At 46.7% G+C, this 20,054-nt stretch overlaps 1 pseudogene; it reads right to left on the bottom strand.

The window, feature by feature from the left end:
- Positions 1-675: 675 nt before the first annotated feature.
- Positions 676-1,862, bottom strand: LOC138419581 (chromo domain-containing protein cec-1-like; annotated as a pseudogene).
- Positions 1,863-20,054: the final 18,192 nt, after the last annotated feature.

Below are 20,054 nucleotides of genomic sequence, written 5' to 3' on the forward strand. Positions count from 1 at the left end.
ACTGAACTGAACTGAACTGAGACACCAACCTTTTGTCTGGTGATGCAGAGTAACAGCACTTTTCTATCTGTCTTAACTATGGATTACTATCTACACTAATTCTCCTCCAGGAACTTCAGAAAAGAGAAAGTGATGAAATGCTTCCCTATACATTCTTTTTCTTTCTTTCTTTTTTAAACAGAAGCGCGACCGTTTCTTTATTAAATTGTACAAAAAAAAGACGAGGGGAGGGGGGCAGCTGTGGGGCTCGGCCCCAACCCTGGCCCCACCACGTCCTGGCGCTGTCTGAGAAAGGGATCTGAGGGAGGAGACCCAGGGATCAGGCAGGGTAGGGATGGGCAGGGCAGAATGACCTGAGGCTGGGATGCAGAGCTTAGGAAGGAGAGTCTACTGAAGGAGGGAGAGGCTGGCTGTGGGAAGGGCGGGAAGAGAGGAGGGAGAGGGAGGGGGTGACTGGGGACCAGCTGGGGAGCTCAGATGGAGCAGGTAAGGAGGTGGAAGATGGCAGTGAGGATGCAGGTGCGGCATGAGAAGGCTGGGGGGAGAGAGGGCGGCAACTCTGGCGCGGGGCCCAGAGCAGGGAGCCAGGTGAAGAGGGGTTGCCCGCGGCGCTCCCCACCCCCACCTCCGGGCCCCCAGCGGCCTCCCTCCACCCCCAGCCCACTGGCGGGGGGCTCATGCTGACGCCTCGTTTTCTGCCTTCTGCCGCGTGGGACCCGCTTCATCCTCCTCTTCAGCAGCGCTCTTCAGCGCGGGCCCTTCGTCCTCCTCTTCTTCCTCATCTTCCTCGCCCCCTTCACCCTCCTCCTCGCCGTCCTCGGCAGTTTCTTCTCCTCCTCCTCTGCGCCGTCCTCCTCGTCCTCCTCCACTTCTTTCTTCCGCTCTTCCCGGCCTGCCTTCTCCTCCACCTTCTCTTTCTTCTCCTTCAGGTCCTTGGCGCTTAACTCGGCCGCTGCCTCCACGCTCTTCTCCGACTCGGGGCCGGGGCCGGGGCCGGGGCTGGCGGGGAGCCGGGTCCCGGGGCCTGGACGGAAGGGCCCTGGGCGGCAGAGGCGGGCCGCGGCCGGAACCTGGCGCGGGGGCGGCGGCGGCCGCTGGGCGAGCGGGGGCTCAGGAAGAGGCGGCAGAGGCGCGCGGGGCGGGGCGGGGCGGGGCGGGGCGGGTCTGCAGCGGAGGCCGCGGGGCTGCGCGTCCGGAGGGCGGGCGGAAGGGCGGTGCGGGCGGTGCCAGCGCGCTCAGGCCGCGGTGGCTCGGTCCTTGGCTCGCCGCCCCCGCACCCGCAGAGCTGCCGCCGACCAGCCGCGCCTCTACATTCTTTGATATTTATTTAGATGTGATTAAACTGTTACGTAGGTAGAATAGAGGAAAGGAGTCCGAAATGGCGGTGGCCAAAAGACAAGAAATGGAAAAGGAAGGTCCGGGGACCAGAGTGAAGACTTCAGGTAGAAGAAACAGCACTCCTGGCTAAGCCCAATTTGCATAGGGCAGGCCCAGGTGGAGGCAAAAACAGATAAAAGGAGGAGCCAAACTGCTTGCTCTCGCTCTCTCTGTCTCGCTCTCTCCCTCTTCCCCTCTCCCACGTGCTCCTTCACTCTCTTCCCTTCAAATCTTTAGGTTGGCACACTCCCAAGCTTCAAGGATCGATTCTCCTGCTATCTTCTAAATAAAATAGAGCTGTAACACTGATTTGCGTAAGAGCTATAACACAGTTTGTCCAAGATCCGAGGGCTGTGATGAGCTGAGGGCTCTAATGTCCGTTGCTCCAAATCTTTGTTGTGATGAGACAAAAACCAAGGAACATACACTCGCGTGACATCTATGGTGCCGTGACTCGGAGATAACCTGGCTGAAAATCTCCGCATGGAAGAGGCCAAGCACAGCCGGAGCCCAACTCAGCGGAGCTCCCGCGGTAGAGGCAGAACGCAAACAAAATCCAGCACAGGGGAAGGCCCATCGTGCTGGAAACCGGGACAGCGGAAAGCCCACGCGGCCCAGTCTCAGATCCCAGAAGACCTCCAGTTAAGGTAAGAGGTCCTTGCTCCTCTGGCTGGAGGGACATGCCTAACGAAATTTTAATTCCTTTACAATCTCTCCTTTCTTGTTTCCTCGAACCTCCCACGAACAGGCGGGCGGCAGGGGGCACAATTGAGGGACTCTGGAGAGGCTACTCCTCAGCATGTCCCAAAGGCGCTATCTCCTGAGCCCTAGTAGCTGTTACACAAGCCAGTGGGGGTTCTTCTGTCCTTTCTCTTCTCTGTGCCAAGGATCAGACCAATGAAATTGTGAGCACCAGTCAGATATTTAGCAAATTTTCTGGTGGGCTAAGAAGGGGATTCCTTGGCACATTTTTCCCACTGCTTTTTCCTCCTGTCCTTCAGCTTTCTCCCCGTACTCAAGCTCAGCCAAAACTAATGAAACTCAGGCTCTGATGTCTCATCGCAAAAATTTATTGAGAGACAAAGAGGTGGATTTGCTCTTCCAACAACACAAGAGAAGACTCTACACATGGACATCACCAGATGGTCAACACGGAAATCACATTGATTATATTCTATGCAGCCAAAGATGGAGAAGCTCTATAGAATCAACAACAAAAAAAAAGACCAGGAGCTGACTGTGGCTCAGATCATGAACTCCTTATTACCAAATTCAGACTTGAATTCAAGAAAGTAGGGAAAACCGCTAGACCATTCAGGTATGACCTTAATCGAATCCCTTATGATTCTACAGTGGAAGTGAGAAATAGATTTAAGGGTCTAGATCTGATAGATAGAGTGCCTGATGAACTATGGAATGAGGTTTGTCACATTGTACAGGAGACAAGGATCAAGACGATCCCCATGGAAAAGAAATGCAAAAAAGCAAAATGGCTGTCTGGGGAGGTCTTACAAATAACTGTGAAAAGAAGAGAGGTGAAAAGCCAAGAAGAAAAGGAAAGATATAAGTACCTGAATGCAGAGTTCCAAAGCATAGCAAGAAGAGATAAGAAAGCCTTCTTCAGCGATCAGTGTAAAGAAATAGAGGAAAACAACAGAATGGGAAAGACTAGAGATCTCTTCAAGAAAATTAGAGATACCATGGGAACATTTCATGCAAAGATGGGTTTGATAAAGCACAGAAATGGCATGGACCTAACAGAAGAAGATGATATGAAGAAGAGGTGGCAAGAATACACAGAAGAACTGTACAAAAAAGATCTTCACGACCCAGATAATCATGATGATGTGATCACTAATCTAGAGCCAGACATCCTGGAATGTGAAGTCAAGTGGGCCTTAGAAAGCATCACTATGAACAGTTAGTGGAGGTGATGGAATTCCAGTTGAGCTCTTTCAAATCCTGAAAGATGATGCTATGAAAGTGCTGCACTCAATATGCCAGCAAATTTGGAAAACTCAGCAGTGGCCACAGGACTGGAAAAGGTCAGTTTTCATTCAAATCCCAAAGAAAGGCAACAGCAAAGAATGCTCAAACTACCGCACAACTGCACTCATCTCACATGCTAGTAAAGTAATGCTCAAAATTCTCCAAGCCAGGCTTCAGCAATACATGAACTGTGAAGTCCCTGATGTTCAAACTGGTTTTAGAAAAGGCAGAGGAACCAGAGATCAAATTGCCAACATCTGCTGGATCATAGAAAAAGCAAGAGAGTTCCAGAAAAACATCTATATCTGCTTTATTGACTATGCCAAAGCCTTTGACTGTGTGGATCAGAATAAACTGTGGAAAATTCTGAAAGAGATGGGAATACCAGACCACCTTACCTGCCTCTTGAGAAACCTATATGCAGGTCAGGAAGCAACAGTTAGAACTGGACATGGAACATCAGACTGGTTCCAAATAGGAAAAGGAGTATGACAAGGCTGTATATTGTCACCCTGCTTATTTAACTTCTATGCAGAGTACATCATGAGAAACGCTGGACTGGAAGAAACACAAGCTGGAATCAAGATTGCCAGAAGAAATATCAAACACCTCAGATATGCAGATGACACCACCCTTATGGCAGAAAGTGAAAAGGAGCTGAAAAGCCTCTTGATGAAAGTAAAAGAGGAGAGTGACAAAGTTGGCTTAAAGCTCAACGTTCAGAAAATGAAGATCATGGCATCCGGTCCCATCACTTCATGGGAAATAGATGGGAAAAGAGTGGAAACAGTATCAGACTTTGTTTTTGGGGGCTCGAAAATCACTGCAGATGGTGATTGCAGCCATGAAATTAAAAGACGCTTACTCCTTGGAAGAAAAGTTATGACCAACCTAGACAGTATTTTCAAAAGCAGAGATATTACTTTGCCGACTAAGTTCCATTTAGTCAAGGCTATGGTTTTTCCTGTGGTCATGTATGGATGTGAGAGTTGGACTGTGAAGTAGGATGAGCGCCTAAGAGTTGATGCTTTTGAACTGTGGTGTTGGAGAAGACTCTTGAGAGTCCCTTGGACTGCAAGGAGATCCAACCAGTCCATTCTGAAGGAGATCAACCCTGGGATTTCCTTGGAAGGAATGATGTTAAAGCTGAAGCTCCAGTACTTTGGCCACCTCATGAGAAGGGTTGACTCATTGGCAAAGACTCTGATGCTGGGAGGGATAGGGGGCAGGAGGAGAAGGGGACGACCGAAATGAGATGGCTGGATGGCATCACGGACTCGATGGATGTGAATCTGAGTGAACTCCGGGAGATGGTGATGGACAGGGAGGCCTGGCGTGCTGCGATTCATGGGGTCGCTAAGAGTCGGACATTACTGAGGGACTGAACTGAACTGTTAGGATCCAGAGAGAAGCCACTCTTCAGGGTGTGCCCCATTGCCAAGGGCAAGGGCTGGGGCCTCGAAATTAGGCCTAGCTAGGTTTTGAGAAGGGATGGAATTCATATGCTAATGAGTGGGAGGATCATCCCTACCTTTGGGGAACCACCGACTCCTCCCTCTTTTCCCTTGGAGGTGTCCTACCACCTCTGGTTGTGTCTGTTGGCTTATAGATTGGGGATTAAGTACTTGAATTTTACTTTTCATCTTGGACCCAGTTGGTTTAAATTGGTTTACATTATCCCCTTGTGCTATGTCATTGTTTCAAAGGTTGTGCTCTTCTCCCTTCCCTCCTGTTTCATGCTCTTTTCCTGAGCCCCATCCAGACCCACAAGGTTGCCTCTACAGTCTTCTGGAGAGACAACCAGAAAATAGCTGGCCTTGGGAGGGAAATACTCTATACTATCCAACCCCCTAATCCTACCCAGTACTGATCACACTGGAGACCTTGCAGATGCCCAAAGTCCAGTCCGGGTGTCCCAGGAGGTCATCACGCTTGACCTGCCTAGGGATCTGGTCCTCGAAAAGTTGTCACACCTCAACCTACTCGGAGATCCGCTGGTTCCGGGGGTCCCAGGAGGTCATCACGCTTGACCTGCCTAGGGATCAGGTCCTCGAAAGGTTGTCACACCTCAGCCTGCTCGGAGATCTGCTAGTTCTGGGGGTCCCAGGAGGTCATCACGCCTTGACCTGCCTAGGGATCTGGTCCTTGAAAGGTTGTCATGCCTCAACCTGCTTGGGGATCCTCTAGTCCTGGGGGTCCCAGGAGGTCATACGCCTTGACCTGCCTAGGGATCTGGTTCTCGAAAGGTTGTCACGCCTCAACCTGCTCGGGGATCCGCTAGTCCCAGGGGTCCCAGGAGGTCGTCACGCCTCGACCTGCCCAGGGACCCAATTCTTGGGATGCCGTCACACCTCGACCTGCCTGGGGATTCGATCTCTAGGAGGCTGTCACGCCTCAGCCTGCCTGGGGATTTGCACCCTGACTCGGGGACGCCTGGCTCTCAGGTTGCAACAGTTCTGGGTACGATAAGCTTCAGAAAGACTCACCCCCTAAAGAAGTGCACCCATGGAAACAGAAGGAAGCCTATTACTTGTGGGGACTGTGCCCAGTCTCAGCAATAACTCAGGAACCCAGTGAGAACCCCATTGCCTTTCTGGAAAGGCTAAAAGAGGCACTCCAAAAGTTTACCAATCTGGACTTAGACTCTTACGAGGGACAGGTGATTTTAAAGGACAAATTCCTGTCCCAATGTGCATCAGATGTCAGAATTAAGTTACAACAGCTACAACGGCAGGACCCCACTGCCTCTTTAGATGAGATGGTCCAGACAGCCACCAATACCTTTTATAGCAGAGAACAGGAGAAGGAGGCCAAGGCCCAGGAAAAGGAGAGAAAGAAAGAGACAAGGCATGTCCAGATGCTGGCCCCCCTCCAGAGAAGCCCTACAGCAAACCCCGAGTCCTTGAAGGACAAGGCACGAGACAAATGCCTGATCTGTAGACAGGCGGGGCATTGGGCCAAAGAGTGTCCAAACTGCGACAAGTCTCCTAGAATGGCTTGCCACAAATGCCATCAACTGGGACATTGGGCGGCCCTCTGCCCTCGGGACCCAAGAGCCTCAAGGTCAAGCGCCAAGCCTACCCTCATGATGGTTCAAGAGGACTGAAGCGGCCCACTCCAGCCAGCCCGCCTGTCACAGATAACCATCACGGGGCTGGAGCCAAGGGTGCAACTGGATGTGGCAGGTAGGTCCAAAAATTTCTTGGTTGACACAGAGGCTACCTACTCTGTCTTGATCTACTCCGGAGCCTTCTCCTCCCAAACCTGTACCATTTTGGTTGCTACAGGAAAAGCAACTACTAAAAGATTCACCCGAGCACTTCTTTGTTGCTGGGATGGACAAATATTTCCCCACCAGTTTCTGGTGGTCCCTGAGTGTCCTACTCCCTTATTGGGAAGAGATATACTCACTAAACTGGGACCACCCTTGTGATGGGAAGTTTTTCAGCCCCTAGAGCTCTACAGCTCCTGGTTACTACTGAAGAACCCATCATACCTTCAATAGAGAGGGACCAAAAACCATGGGAAGACAAAATTAACCCCCAGGTGTGGGACCAGGGGATCCTGGATGAGCCTACCAAGCCGAACCAGTCATCATTGTCCACCGAGATCCCACTCGGTTTCCTAACCGGAAACAATACACTCTCAAAAGAGAGGCTCGGGAGGGACTACAGCCTTTAATAAATAAATTCCTTGCTTGTGGGCTATTGGTCCCCACCAGTTCACCATGTAACACCCCAATCCTCTCAGCAAAGAAAAAAGACGGAACCTGGTGAATGGTTCAAGATCTCCGGATCATAAATGAACCTATAGTCCCCCTCCATCCCACAGTACCCAATCCCTATATAATCTTGGGAGAAATCCCACCCAGTGCCAAGTGGTTTACAGTCTTGGATCTCAAAGATGCATTTTTGTGCATACCACTGGCTAAAGAATCCCAATATCTTTTTGCCTTTGAGTGGGAGGCCCCAGCAGAAAAACGCCAACAGATGCCTTGGACAGTACTACCTCAGGGGTCAGAGACAGCCCGCACCTGTTTGGACAGGCCATTAGCCAGAGTCTCGTAGATCTGGACCTGGGACCTAATGGGAAAATATTACGATACGTAGATGACCTACTAATCTGCTCTCCAGATGAGAAAAGTGCCCAACAACATGCGATTCAGGTTCTAAACTTCTTGGCAGAAAGGGGATATAAAGTCTCCCATGCTAAGGCACAGATGGTCGAGACAAAGGTCACTTACCTGGGAGTTCTGATTACACACGGGTCCAGGAGGCTGTCCTCTGATTGGGTACAAGGAATCCTCCAGTTGCCCTCCCCCACGACTCAAAAACAATTGCGAGCTTTCCTGGGGCTAACTGGATATTGTAGAATCCGGATACCCAACTATGGTCTAATTGCCCAGCCCTTATATGAAAGCTTAAAGGGACGAGATGATTCAATCCCACTGATATGGGGAACTCCTCAAAAGAAGGCAGAGGCTACACTAAAACAGGCCTTAACTTGAGCACCTGCCTTGAGGTTGCCAGACCCAGAAAAAGCATTCCAACTTTATGCCCATGAAACAGAGGGAATAGCTTTGGGAGTGTTAACTCAAAGGTTGGGATCTGAGCCCCAGCCTGTAGCTTACTTATCCAAAAAGCTCGATCCACCTACCCGAGGCTGGCCCTACTGCCTTCGAAATCTTGCAGCTATTGCAATCATGATAGAAGATGCTTTAAAACTCTCCTTTGGGGACAAACTAACTATTTTTACCAGCCACCAAGTAAAACAACTCCTAAATGGGAGAGGCCATGTATGGATGTCTGATCAAAGAATCCTCAGATGTCAAGTAATGCTGATGGGAAATCCAGGCCTCACTATATCCCCTTGTGAGGTTCTTAACCCAGCCATCCTTCTGCCTATCCCTGAGGGCTCTCTCCCCTTTCACTCTTGTCTAGAAACCTTGGACCACTGGACAAAACCCCGAGAGGGATTGTCAGAAGATCCTCTGACCAATCCTGAGGAAATCTGGTACACTGATGGAAGCAGCTTTGTCTTGGATGGAAAAAGAAGAGCCGGGTATGCAGTGGTCTCCAATTTTGAGACCATAGAGGCTAAGGCTCTGCCACTAGGTACTTCAGCCCAATTAGCTGAGCTCATAGCCCTGACTCGAGCTTTAGAGGTGGGAAAAGGAAAAAGAATAGCCATTTACACTGATTCCAAGTATGCTTCTCTGGTGCTACATGCACATGCGGCTATTTGGAAAGAAAGGGGCCACTTGACCACCCGAGGGTCCCCAGTCAAATATGGTCATCAAATTCTTCGACTCTTGGAGGCAGTCCATCTGCCCACTGAGGTTTTAGTCTCCCACTGTAAAGGACACCAAAAAGGGAGCACAGAAGTGGCACGAAGGAACCAAGCAGCTGATCAGGCAGCTAGGAGAGCAGCATTATAGAACCATGACCTAATAGGGGTTGCCGCCTTAGTTCCACAGACTGATTTGCCAGAAACTCCTTCCTATACTGAAGGTGATACCCTTAAAGCTAAGAGCAAGGGCTTTCAAGAAGATCATATGGGGTGGCTCCAAAAGGACGGACTCCTTTTTCTTCCGGGTAACCTCCAATGGAAGTTGGTTAACTCGTTACATGCCACTACTCATTTAGGAGAAAAGGCCCTCCAGAGATTATTAGAAAGGTCCTTCAGAGGAACAGGCTTCCAAACAACTATAAGACAGGTGCTGTCCTCTTGTCCCACTTGCCAATGAAACAATCCCCAAGGAGCTCTAAGACCCCAGCTGGCCCAGCCCATCCAACGACGTGGGGCCTACCCAGGAGAGGACTGGCAGATGGACTTCACCCAGTTGCCAGTTTCTCAAGGGTATAGATAGCTATTAGTCATGATAGATAAATTCACAGGATGGGTTGAAGGCTTTCCCACCCGGACTGAGAAGGCTGAGGAGGTGGTAAAAATACCGCTCCATGAAATCATTCCAAGATTTGGTCTGCCCAGGTCATTACAAAGTGACAATGGGACATCATTTACTTCCAAGGTCACCCAAGGGGTCTCGAAAGCATTGGGGATTACTTATCTCCATTGTGCCCGGAGACCTCAATCTTTGGCAAAAGTAGAAAGAGCCAATCAATTCTTAAAATCAGCTATAAGAAAGATAACCCAGGAGACCTCCTTGGGGTGGAAGGAGGCTTTACCAATAGCTCTCCTCCACACCCGCATTGCCCCTAAGGAACAGCTTGGTCTTAGTCCTTATGAGATGCTATATGGGAGACCTTTCATTTATGTCAATGACCTCTTCCTAGATCCAGAGGTTCAGACCCTCCAGTCTTATACCATAGCCATTGGGCAATTCCAACAGGATATACGCTTGTGGGGTATAAACCAGGACCCAAAAGATTCTAACGAGTCACCACGATATGCTCCAGGGACTCAAGTCCTAATTAAAGTCTGGAAAGATGGGTCCCCAAAAGCTCAACTGCAGCCCACATGGAAGGGCCCCTACCCTGTAATATTTTCTACCCCCACAGCAGTCAAGGTACCAGGACATGACTCCTGGATTCACTACTCACGAGTCAAGCCATGGAAGAAGACAGAAGAGGACACTCAATACACCTGTGAGCCCCTGGGAGATCTCAGATACCTATTCAGGACTACCAATGAGTGCCATTCTAATGAACACCCCCCAAATCTGGTTTCTGGGGATAAGATTTCTCAGGATAGCTCTACACAGCCAACACAGCTTGACAGAGATTGTATTCCAAAACAGACAAGAGATAGAACTTCTGATCCCTGAACAAGGAAGGACTTGAATCATTCTGGCAATGTGAATTTAAAATTGATGAATGCCCATACTAGTCCTTGTTATGCTACAATGATGATGCTTATGATTATTCCATGAACTGTCAATTGTCTAACCTCTTTTGTCTCTGCCCAGGTCAACAAGCTACAACACGCAGTGCCAGTTCAAAGTTATGAAACTACAGCCGACCACGAAAAATATCACACCCTTAGATGGACTCTGCTATAAGGACTCTGAGGCTTGAGACTAGCAAGAGGGGAAGGCCCAATACCCCTCGCTGCCCCAGTTCAGCAGGAAGTAGCCAGAAAGACCTCGACACCCCTATTCCCAAAGAATTGGGCCTCCCATCTCTTGAGGGGGGAATGTTAGGTAGGTAGAATAGGGAAAAGGAGTCCAAAATGGCTGTGGCTAAAAGACAAGGAAGGGCAAAGCCCGCGATAATAGAACTAAAGCAGGTCCGAGGACCAGAGTGAAGACTTCAGGTAGAACAAACAGCACTCCTGGCTAAGCCCAATTTGCACAGGGCAGGCCCAGGGGGAGGCAAAAGCATTTAAAAGGAGGAGCCAAAGCACTCTCTCTCTCTCTCTTCCTCTCCTGCATGAGTGCACTCTTTCTCTCTCTCTCCCTCTCTCTCTTCCCCTCTCCCACGTGCTCCTTCACTCTCTTCCCTTCACATCTTTAGGTTATCACACCCCCACGCTTCGAGGATCGATTCTCCTGCTATCTTCTAAATAAAATAGAGTTGTAACACTGATTTGCATAAGAGCTATAACACTGTTTGTCCAAAGCCCAAGAGCTGTGACGAGCTGAGGGCTCTAATGTCTGTTGCTCCAAATCTTTGTTGTGACGAGACAAAGAACCGAGAAACATACACTCGCGTGACAAAATACTTTGTTACTTTTTGTTTTAACATCATTCACTGATCTTTCTTGTATAAACCCTTTCCTGTTTTCTCAACTACATTTGGGATGAACCTCTTTCATCACTTATTACATTACTAGAATTTCTCTCCAGTATGTACTCTGCATATGCATTAAATAATCAGGGTGATGATATACAGCCTTGACATACTCCTTTCCCCATTTGGAACCAGTCTGTTGTTCCATGTCCGGCTCTGACTGTTGCTTCTTGACCTGCATACAGGTTTCTCAGGGGGCAGCTAAGGTGGTCTGGTATTCTCATCTGTTTAAGAATTTTCCACAGTTTGTTGTGATCCACACAGTCAAAGGCTTTAGTGTGCTAGGTAAAGCAGAAGTGGATGTTTTTCTGGAATTCCCTTTTTCAATGACCCAATGAATGATGGCAATTTAATCTCTGATTCCTCTGCATTTCCTAAATCCAGCTTGTACATCTGCAAGTTCATGGTTCACGTACAGTTGAAGGCTGGCTTGAAGGAGTTTGAGCATTACCTTGCTAGCATGTGAAATGAGCACTATTGTGCAGCAGTTTGAACATTCTTTGGCATTGCCCTTCTTTGGGACTGAAATGAACACTGACCTTTTCCAGTCCTGTGGCCACTGCTGAGTTTTCCAGATTTGCTGGCATACCTAGTGCAGCACTTTCACAGCATCGTCTTTCAGGATTTGAAATAGCTCAGCTGGAATTCCATCACCTCCACGAGCTTTGTTGGTAGTAATTCCTCCTAAGGCCCACTTGACTTCACACTCCAGGATGTCTGGCTCTAGGTGAGTGACAACACCATTGTGGTTATCCAGGTCATTAAGACCTTTGTTGTACAGTCCTGTGTATTCTGGCCACCTCTTCTTAATCTCTTCTGCTTCTGTTAGGTCCATGGCATTTCTGTCCTTTATCGAGCCCATCTTTGCATGAATTGTTCCCTTGGTATCTCTAATTTGCTTAAAGAGACCTCTAGTCTTTCCCATTCTATTGTTTTCTTCTATTTCTTTGCATTGTTCACTTAAGAAGGCTTTCTTATCTCTCCTTGCTAGTCTTTGGAACGCTGCATTCAGATGGGTATATCTTTCCTTTTCTCCTTTGCCTTTCGCCTCTCTTCTTTCCTCAGCTCTTTGTAAGGCTTCCTCAGACAACCATTTTGCCTTTTTGCATTTCTTTTTCTTGGGGATGGTTTTGGTCACTGCCTCCTGTACGATGTTACAAACCTCTGTCCATAGTTCTTCAGGCACTCTGTCTATCAGATCGAATCCCTTGAATCTACTTGTCACTTCCACTGTATAATCATGTTGCTGTTGTTCAGTTGCTCAGCCGTGTCTGACTTTGCAACCCCATGGATTACACCACACCAGGCTTCCCTGTCCATCACCAACTCTGGAGCTTGCTCAAACATGTCCATTGAGTTGGTGATGCTATCCATTATCCTGTTCTCTTTTGTCCCCTTCTCCTCCTGCCTTCAGTCTTTCCCAGCATCAGGGTCTTTTCCAATGAGCCAGCTCTTCACATCCGATGGCTAAAGTATTGGAGTTTCAGCTTCAGCATTAGTCTGTCTAGTGAATATTTGGGACTGATCTCCTTTAGGATGGACTGGTTGGATCTCCTTGCAGTCCAAGAGACTCTCAAGAGTCTTCTCCAACACTGCAGTTTAAAAGCATCAATTCTTCGGCACTCAGCTTTCTTTATAGTCCAACTTTCACATCCATACATGACTACTGGAAAAACCAAAGCTTTGGCTAGACAGACCTTTGTTGGCAAATAATGTCTCTGCTTTTTAATATGTTGTCTAGGTTGGTCATAACTTTTCTTCCAAGGAACAAGTGTCTTTTAATTTCATGGCTGCAGTCACCATCTGCAGTGATTCTGGAGCCCCAAAGTTTATTTTGTTTTTACTTCATTACTCTAAGAGGTGGATCCAAACAGAGTTGGAGTTTATATCAAAGCATGTTCTGTCTGTCTGTCCTACCTATATTTCCCTCAAGAGGTTGAGACTATCAGCCCTCTTTTAAGCTCTTTCATCAATTTGGAGTTGCTTTTTCTGTCTGGGTTCAGGCAGTGTGCGAATTTCATTCTCTTTTCACTTGAGAGACCTCTGCACTGTCGTACAGTCTGGCTGTTAACAATTGACATTGCCAGCATCCAACATGTAGGAGGGCTTGCTTCTCTCTACAACCCTTTCCAGCGTTTATTGGTTTTAGACTTCTTGCCAATGTCCATTCTGACCTGTGTGAGTTTTGATTGGCATTTCTCTTAGGATTTCACCATGTTGAAATATTTTCATATGATTTTTCAAAAAACAGTGTGAGTAAAACTGACCTCTGTCCCCTTGACTGACTGCCCGTTTCAAAGTCTTTTTTTAGGATCTACCCGAGGACATTTGTTGAGAATAGATGTTTTTTTCCTTTCAGCCCCATGAAAGTGGAGTCCCTCAGTCATGTCCGACTCTTTGCGACCCCATGGACTGTAGCCTATCAGGCTCCTCTGTCCATGGGACTTTCCAGGCAGGAATACTGGAGTTGGTTGCCATTTCCTTCTCCAGGGGATCTTCCCGACCCAGGGATTAAACCCGGGTCTCCCACATTGTAGGCAGACGCTTTACCGTCTGAGCTACAGAATTCTAAGCCCCATGCATGCATACATGCATGCTAAGTCACTCTAGTCGTGTCGGACTCTGTGCGACCCCATGGAAAGCAAGCCCACCAGGCTCCTCTGAACACTGGAGTGGGTTGCCATTTCCTTGGCTCCAGTATTCTTGCCTAGAGAATCCCGGGGATGGGGGAGCCTGGTGGGTTGCCGTCTATGGGGTTGCACAGAGTCAGACACGACTGAAGCGACTTAGCAGCAGCAGCAGCAGCAAGCCCCATAGACCTGGTGATTATGAAGTGCCCGTGAGCACAGGTTTTTCAGTCGTTACCAAACGTGGCCACGAGGTGGCAGCATCTCTTCCTGCTCCATTGCTAGCGTTTTCTGTTGTTTGTTTTTTATTGTTTATTTTCTGTTCGAGTAGGGTTGATTTCCGATGTGTTTGTTTCAAGTGTACAGGAACTTGGTTTAGTTATGCATGAACGGATCTCTATTCCCTTTCGGGTTCTTTTCCTATATTGGTTCTCTTGCTGTATTCAGTAGACTTCCCTGTGCTATTCCGTTATTTTGGATTATCTATCTGATAATAAGCAGTGAGTATGTTAATCCCAACCTCATAATGTCTTCCTTCCCCTACCTTAAAAAAAAAGTCATTATAAGTGAGTTTTCTAAGTCTGTGAGACTGTTTGTTAATAAATTAGTTCATTTTGATGAATTTATAGATTCCACCTGTAAGTGATATATTTCTCTTTCCTTCTCTAATTGACTTCACTCCGTATAATAAATCTCTCAGTCCATCCATGCCGCTGCCAGTGGCATTTTTTCGTTTTGTTGATGGCTGAGTGTATTTGGTATGCAAATGAACCATTTTCTCTTCATTTCTCTATTGATGGACATTTTGGTTGATGCTCTGTCTTGGATATTGTCAATAGTGCTGCCCTGAAGAGAGGGGTGCATGTATCATTTTAAATTAATGTTCTTTCCGGATCTAACCTGAGGAGTGGGCTTGCCGGATCATGTACTAAGTCTATAGTTAGTGTTTTAAGGAACGCCCATACTGTTTTCCTTCGTGGCTGCCCCCGCCCATTTCCATTCCTGCCCGCAGTGTAGGAGGAGTCCCTGTTCCCCTCGCCTTCGGCAGCATTAATCCTTGTTCATGTTTTGGAGGATGGCTGTTCTGTGGGGTGTGAGGTGATACCACGGCCCAGTTTTGATTTGCATTTCTCCAATAGTTAGTGATGCTGAGCATCTTTGCAGGTGCTTTATATGGCCACCTGGATGTCTTCTTTGGACAAATGCCCATTTAGATCTTTGGTCCATTTTTTCTAGTGGGATGATTTTTTAAATATATATATATATATTGAGCTGCATGAGCTGTTTGCATATTTTGGAGATAAATTCCTTGTTTCTAAATTCAGTTCCAAACATTTTTTCCCATTCTGAGGGTTTCGTTTTTTTAGTTTGGTTTACACTTTCCCTTGCAGTGCAAACGTTTTTGAGGTTAGAGAAACTCAAGTCTTTTGTTGAGTTTTGTTTAATTTTTCATTATTCTAAAAGTGGATCCAAAAGGGTTTGCTATGATTTCTGTCAAAGCTTCTTCTTCCTATAATTTCCTCAAGGGGTTTAGAGTAATTGTCGCTCCGTTAAGCTCTTAATTGGTTTGGAGTTACTTTCTCTGTGTGAGGGTAGGGAACGCCACAATTTCATTCACTATTATCTTGTTGTTATCTTGTTACCATCTCCTCTGTATGGACTCTTAACAATTTAACTTGGTAGCCTCCGTGCAGGAGAATTAATTCCCTTTTCTCCAAAACCTTCCAGCATTTATTGTTTGTAGACTTTTTGACAAAGGTCATTTTGACCAGTGTGAGGCAATACCTCATAGTTTTGATTTGCATTTTGGTAAGATTGCAGGGTATGGAGGCTTTTCATGGGATTAAAAAAAGCAAGTGCGAGTAAAACTAATATATCGAGACTGGCCTCCTGACCGTCTGCCCTCTCTTTTGAACTCTTTTTCCAGGACCCACTCGAGGACATTTTTTGAGGACAGGTGTTTTTTCACTAAATCCCTGCAAGCCTGGTAAACTATCCGCACAGGTTTTTCAGTTGCTGTTACCAGATGTGGCCACGAGGGGCAGCAGTTCTTCACGCTCGGCTTTTGTTTCGAATTTCTGTTTATTTTCTGTTGGAACAGAGTTGATTCCTGTTGGGCTTGTTTTAGGTTTACAAGAACTTGATTCAGTTATACATAAATGTATGTCTATTCTCTTATTTTTAGGGATCTTTTCCCATATAGGTTCTTTCAGTGTTTTCAGTACACTTCCCTGTGCTATTCAGTAGGTGTTTTTTGGATTATCTATCTGATAATAAGCAGTATGTATGTTAATTCCAACTTCTTAATGTCTCCCTACCCTTCCCTTTTTTGAAATAATCATAGGTGAGTTTTATTAGTCCAAGTCTATTTCTGTTTATAAATCTGTTCACTTGAAAGAACTTATAGATTCCACCTATAAGTGATATAATATTTCTTTCCCTGACTTCTCTCAGGATAAATCTCTTGGTCCATCCACGCTGCTGTTAATGGCATTATTTTTGTTGTTGTTCTTTTTGATGGCTGAGTGTATTCCAGTGTCTAGATGGGTCAGTTACACTTCATTTCTCTCTATTGATGGATATTTTGGTTGAAGCTCTGTCTTGGAATTTGTGAATAGTGCTGCCATGAAAACAGAGGAGCAAGTATCACTTTAAATTATGATTTTATCCAGACCTAAGGGAAGGAGTAGGCTTGCTTCATCAGGTGGCAACTATATTTAATGTTTTAAGGAATCTCCATACTGTTTTTCTTGTGGCTGCACCCACCCATTTCCATCCCTGCCCACAGTGTAGGAGGCCTCCCTGTTCCCCTCTCCTCTGAAGCATTGAATCTTTGTAGATCTGTTGGAGGATGGTCATTCTGAGGGGGTGAGCTGATACCTTGTTGCAGTTTGATTGGCATTTCTCTAACAGAGATGCTGAGCATCTTTTCATAGGCTTTATGGCCATCTCGATGCCTTCTTTGAGGATACATCCATTCAGATCTTTGGCCAGTTTTTTCTCTTGGGTTGATTGTATTTTGATATTGAGCTGCAGGAGCTGTTTGCATATTTTGGAGATGAACACGTTGTTTTAAAATTCGGTTGCATTTTCCCCCTGATGTTTAGGGTTGTCTTTATCTTTCGTTTTGGGTTTCCCTTGCTGTGCAAAAGCTTTTGAAGTTAACGAAGTCCCTTTTGTTGAGTCTTATTTTTCATTATCCTAAAAGTGGGTCCAAAAACAACTTGCTGTGATTTGTGTCAAACCGTGTTCTGCCTATATTTTCTTAAGAGGGTTAGAGTAATCATCCCTCAGTTTAGTTCTTTAACGGATTTGAAACGTCTTTTTCTGTAATTGGTTAGGGACTGTCAGTTTCATCACTTTTCACTTGTTTAAGGAACCTCCACCCTCTCCTCCACACTGGTTGTTAGCAATTTATTTTGCCAGCATCAGTGTAGGAAGGTTCCCTTTTCTCCACAACCGCTCTAGCATTTCCTGTTGGTAGACTTTTTGACAAAGGCCGTTTAACCAATTGTAGTTTTGATGTGGGTTTCTATACGATTTCATGATGTGAAGGCCGTTCATGTGATTTTTTTTTAAACAGTGTGAGTAAAACTGACCTCTCAGGGTGGACCTCTGGACCGTCTGCTCTGCCTTAAATTCTCTTTCCAGGACCTACTCGAGGGCATTAGCTGAGGACAGGTGTTTTTTCCTTATATCAGAGCAGGCCTGGTGAATATGAAGTGCCCATCTTCGCAGGTTTTTCAGCTGATGTTACCAAAAGCGGCCACAAGATGGCAGCATTTCTTCATGCCCACCGGAGCCTTAGGGCAAGTCCTGTTCTGGGTTGTTAATTAGAATGGATACACCCAAGCCTGTGTCTCCTTCCTTCTCTCTGAGCCTTTATCCCCGGACAGATCTCAACGATTGCCACACCACTCTGCAGAAGAAGCTGTCCTCTGAGTGGGGTGACCCTAAAGAAGGAGGCCGGAGGTGGGAACCCTGCCACCAGGAGACACGGAGCCCAGAGCACTTTGCAAAGCTCTTCCAGCCCTGAGACCCCACCGTCCTTTGGGAGCACTAGGGTTGGTTCTGCTACAGGAGGGTCCCCTGGATCTGGAGACTGTGGGCTCATGCAGAGGGGAACAGGCAGTCCAAGTCCATAGCGTTGGGGGTAGGGGGCTGTTTGCCTAGCAAACCCTCCCCACCACCCTCAGCCCCAGGACAGTCCCGCCTGGGGACCCAAGCCTGCTCAGACTCCAGGAATGTGACACCAGGCCAGGTCGCCAAGGCCTGATGGGAACAGAGTCAGCAGTTCTTTTCTCTTTAAAAAAAAAAAAAAATGTTTTTGAATTGTAGTTTACAGGTGAGTTACATTGTGGTGGCTTGTACAGAAACTTGATTCATTTAATCGTGAGTGAAGTGAAGTTGCTCAGTCGTGTCTGACTCTCTGCGACCCCATGGACTGTAGCCTACCAGACTCCTCTGTCCATGGGATTATCCAGGCAATAGTCCTGGAGTGGATTGCCATTTCCTTCTCCAATATTCTTTATCGTTTTCTTTTCCCATAGAGGTTATTACAGAGTTTTGAGAGGGTTTCTTGTGCTCTGTGGTGGGTCCTTGTGGATTATTTTAGAAGTATAAATAGTAGTGTGTTTATGTTCTTCTCAACCTGCTAATTTCTCCCTGCCCCACACATTTCACTTTGGGGAACCATGAATTTATTTTCTAAGTCTGTGATGCTGTTTCTGTTTTGTAAAGAAGTTCACTTGTATCCGTGTTTAGGTTCCACCTAGAAGTGGTCTTATAGGATATGTTTTTTTCCAAATGTAAACCAAGGGCCAGAAGGGCGTCCTGTGTGAGTGATGTGAGTCTCCTCTCACTGGGCTCTCACCCAGGACTCCGGCACTCCTCACCTGGTGTGCGCTGCCTAGTCTCGGTCTTAAATAAATAAACTGCTTCTGTGTGCTTGCCCAGACATTTTGTGTGTCTCTAATAGTGACCTTTGTATATGTAAAAGGAGAAAAGGAAGGATATACCTATTTGAATGCAGAGTTCCAAAGATAGCAAGGAGAGATAAGAAAGCCTTCCTCAGTGATCAGTGCAAAGAAATAGAGAAAACAATAGAATGGGAAAGACGAGAAATCACTTCAGGAAAATTAAAGATACCAGGAGGATATTTCATGCAGAAATGGGCAAAATAAAGGACAGAACTGGTAAGGACCTAACAGAAGCAAAAGATATTAAGAAGAGGTGGCAAGAAAACACAGAAGAACTATCCAAAGAAATCTTAATGCCCAAGATAACCACCATGGTGTGATCACTGACCTAGAGCCAGACATCCTGGAATGCGAAGTCAAGTGGGCCTTAGTGTTATGCCCAGAGTCCGAGTCCCCAAAACTGAGAGAATAAGACGTCCACAGCAATGCAAAAGCATAAAAGGGGTTTATTACTAGCTCGAGCCAGGACCCATGTTTCATCCAGCACAGTGGAATCAGACAAAGGCCCCGAGCTCTGAATCACAGATACTTTTATACAGATGGTTCTTTGTTTCTGTAACAGCATAGCTGATTGGTTAAACTGTACACGTGCTAGCGCGCGCGACTTTTAAACCTCGCATCCCTATCCAGATTGGCTCAGGTCTGGCAGGGGAGGGGGGCTACGGGGATTTTTTTCTGATTGGTCGAGCTACACTGCCTGCGGGAATTCCCAGAGCCTCAGCTTTTCTCAGGCCTAGCCCACCCCTTAGAGCCTGTCCTGGCTTTGGTTTGGTCCTAACATTCCCCCCTGCCTTTTTATCCTTGAGAGGAATCTTCCTCTCCATTCTGAGACACTGCCTGATATTGTTGCCTCAGTACCATTACCTGAACGGTACTGATTTGTTTTTTTGTTTTTTGTTTTTACAAAGGTTATCAATTTATTTAAAATACATGGGCCAAAAGTTAGAATGAGTAGGAGTATAATGAGCGGTCTGAGTAGGGTAGAAATTAGTGTTGTTAACCACAGGGACTGTTGGAACCAGGACTCAAATTAATTTTGAGACTTTTTTTTTTTAGCCCTTTTCTTATCTTGGCCAGGGACTCACTGATTATCCCTGAGTGATTTACATAAAAACAACGTTTTTCCCCTAACACAGCACATGGGCCCCCTGAGAGACTTCATACTCAAGATACTTTTTGAGAATTGGGGCGGAGGTCTCTTTCTTCTGTAATTTCTTCCTGCTGTGCATGGGCGTAGGCCTGCCTAGCAGAGCAGAAGTCTCTCTACCTGATCTAAGTTGGGGTTTTTCACATCTGAAACCAGCTTTTACCCTTGTAGTTGCAGCAATTTA

The sequence above is a fragment of the Ovis canadensis genome, chromosome 14 (genome assembly GCF_042477335.2).
Source record: "Ovis canadensis isolate MfBH-ARS-UI-01 breed Bighorn chromosome 14, ARS-UI_OviCan_v2, whole genome shotgun sequence".
Lineage (NCBI taxonomy): Eukaryota > Metazoa > Chordata > Mammalia > Artiodactyla > Bovidae > Ovis > Ovis canadensis.